At 50.0% G+C, this 3,152-nt stretch overlaps 1 pseudogene; it reads right to left on the reverse strand.

Annotated features, from left to right (window-relative positions):
- Window positions 1–377: 377 nt before the first annotated feature.
- On the reverse strand, window positions 378–2,855 carry LOC120843092 (annotated as a pseudogene).
- Between the last annotated feature and the right edge of the window lie 297 nt (window positions 2,856–3,152).

Consider the following 3,152-nt stretch of genomic DNA (forward strand, 5'->3'; position numbering starts at 1 on the left):
TGCATTGGTTACACATACAGCATGGGCTGGCTTATGCGGATACGGGGACGCGTCGGTGTATTTTGTAGTTGGGCTATCGCCATATTTGGTGTTCATGGTTCGTGCCCTAGCGATGCGCCGAGCCTTATTGTAAACCGGATGCATGTTCTTCGGGATCTGGGCTACACGAATGGCTTTTCTTAGGTGCAGAGGTACTCGTTCTTTGTGGTCTTGCAAGGAGGTTGTCGCGTAGCCTAACTTTCTCAGTGTGGCTCGTCCGGTAGGTGTTAATTTAAGGCGTTCTAACTTGGAGATGTGATGTGCTTCTTGTAACTCTTCCCAGGTGTTGTGAATTCCTAGTAACAACAAATTCTTCGTGGAAGTTTTGGGAGGTAGTCCTAAGGCGGTCTTGTATGCTTGGCGCAGAGCAATATTAAGTTTTGATTTTTCGGTTGTTTTGAGGGACAAATATGGCGTGCCATAGGCGACCCGGCTAATGAGTATGGCTTGTACAATCCGTAATGTGTCAGATTCTTGCATGCCAAATCTACGATTTGATACACGGTGTATTAGGTGCATGAGTTGGGAGAGTGTCCGTTGAAGCGGTGCAATGGTGTGGAAACCAGATCCGTTTTGGGGGATCGTGAGGCCAAGAACACGGAGGTGGGGAACGTTGGGGACAGGTTTTCCTGCTATAGTGATCTCCGGATCCGGGATGCTTCGTTTACATTGGTGCGCTGTCTTTGTGCAGAGAGTAAGGAGGGCGGATTTTTTGGGGGCACACTCAAGGCCCCTGTCGCTGAGATATTGATGTGTTTCTTCGATGGCGCTTTGCATGGCGTCCTGTTGCTCACCCATGGATCCCGTAGGGGTCCATAGGGTGAGGTCATCTGCGTAGATTGCGTGCCTTAGATGCGGGATATTTTGTAAGAGTGGTGGAAGGTCCTTCATAGCGATGTTAAAAAGAAGCGGTGATATCACGGAGCCTCGAAGGGTGCCTTTGGAGATGGTCTTAAATGTGTTCGAGCGGAGATATCCGATGCCGATAGTTGCAGTACGACCGGTGAGGAAAGCCGTGATATAGTCGTAGGTTCGTTGTCCGCATTCGATAGAGGTTAGTCCTTGAAGGATGGCTTGGTGGGAGATGTCAAAAGCACCCTTGATGTCCAGGGCAAGGATGCAACGCTTGTGTGTGCTGGTGAGCCGATCGATGATTTCTTCTTTTAGTTGCAAAAGGACATCTTGGGTGCAGAGATGGGGTCGGAAGCCGTACATGGTGGTCGGAAAATGGCCGTTGTCTTCGATATATGGAGAGAGGCGGTTTTGCACCATATGTTCCAGGAGCTTTCTCACACATGACGTTAGGGAGATGGGTCGGAGGTTACCTGGAGCAAGCGGTTTTCCGGGTTTTGGTATTAGGGCGATGTCAGCATGCTTCCACTGGGGGGGCAGCGTGCCGGCAGTCCAATGTTCGTTCATATAATTTAGGAGGGCCTCCAACGCAGTGACGTCGAGGTTCCGGATCAACTTATAGCGAATCTTGTCTTTGCCTGGCGTGGTGTTCCTGGTTAAGTTGTCAACCGCTGCTTCTATCTCCACAAGCGTGAACAGGGCGTCCATTTCGGGATTGGGAGTACCCATGTACGGTTGGGCGGGAGGCTGGGTCTTGTCGCTCGTATCATGCCACGGTTTCTTGAGCTCCTCGAGGAGCTCTTCTTCTGTGCCTTGATAATTATGAATAAGCCGTCTGAGCTGATGGACTGCGGTCGATCTGGATTCTTTGTTGTCCATAAGGGACCGAAGCAGGTGCCACGTGCGCCGGGTGCCGAGGGTACCTTGTAGCTTCGTGCAGAACTGCGACCAGTTCTGTTGGCTGAGGTGTATGGCATATGTTGCCGCTTCTAGTGTTATCTGGGCTATACGAAGACGAAGTTTTCGATTGGTTCTCCGTTTTTTCCAGCGTTTTGTTAGCCCTCGTCGGGCCTCCCATAGGTGTAAGAGGTGTGCGTCAATTGCGGGGCAGTCTTGGGTTAACGGTAATTCCTTAGTGTGCTTTTTAGCTGCATCCAACATTTGTGCTGTCCATTCTTCAATCGCGTGGATGGGACTGGTGGGTGTTATTTCCCGGAATTTTCTCCAATCGGTGAGACGGGCAGTGCCTATCCTTTGTGCTGCTGCCTCATGATGGGGGAGCTGTAGCTGTATTATATAATGGTCACTTCCCCATGTTTCTGTGAGGCATTCCCACGTTGGATCTTTGAGTTCATAAGTAAGCGTAAGGTCCGAAGTAGTGTCTCGTGAGACACTATTACCCATCCGCGTGGGGGTATCTGGGGTATTACACAAGTGAAGATTGTTTTGTTAATGGCTTCATGGAGTTGCCTTCCTTTTTTGTTGTCCCAATGGTAACCCCATATTGTGTGATGCGCGTTGAAATCACCAATGATCACTAGTCCGTGCCCTTTTGTTCTTTGTCTAACGGTCTTGAAGAGGCGATCAATTTCATTGAGGGGTGACGATGGGGGGCTATATATGTTGAGGATGAAAAGGCTGGCTTGTGTCTTCTTTTTTGGGATAAGTTCTACGAAAACATAGTCCAAAGTTGTGGGGAGGGTGTGTGCCTGCGCTGTCTGAGTTGTCTGGGCCAAAGTGACCGTTCGTGAGGCAGGATCGGTGATAAACGTGGTGTACCCCCTGAGCGTTATCTGATCTGTGCCAGTTTCCTGAAGAGCGATAACGGCCGGCGAATGTACGTTTGCAAACAGTGATAGTGAATTTTGCTTGCTGCGGTATGAGCGACAATTCCATTGCCAAATCATCAGTGGTGTTGGGGGAGACCTTTTAGGGTTCACCACTATGGTACTGTTCGCATTCATCGTCGGAGGGTGTAATTCTAGGTGGGTCACTGGGGGCGGGTTGCTTGGTCTTCTTTCGCGTTTTGCGCTTGACTGTCTCGTTGGCTTCCTGCCTTTTTTCAACCGCATCGATACGATGTTCAATTGTTTGGCCAAGCTCGTGAATTAATCTTTCGAGCCTTCCAATATCTTGTAGGGTTGGAAACACGGAGGGCTGTGGCGTTGGGTGCGGAGTGGGCGTTGCTTGCACAGCACTGTGCGCCGGTGCATTCGTGATTATTTCTAAGTGGGACATTAGCTCTTCTATGCGACGTTCTA

Source organism: Ixodes scapularis, unplaced genomic scaffold (assembly GCF_016920785.2).
Source record: "Ixodes scapularis isolate PalLabHiFi unplaced genomic scaffold, ASM1692078v2 PGA_scaffold5__190_contigs__length_132052651, whole genome shotgun sequence".
Lineage (NCBI taxonomy): Eukaryota > Metazoa > Arthropoda > Arachnida > Ixodida > Ixodidae > Ixodes > Ixodes scapularis.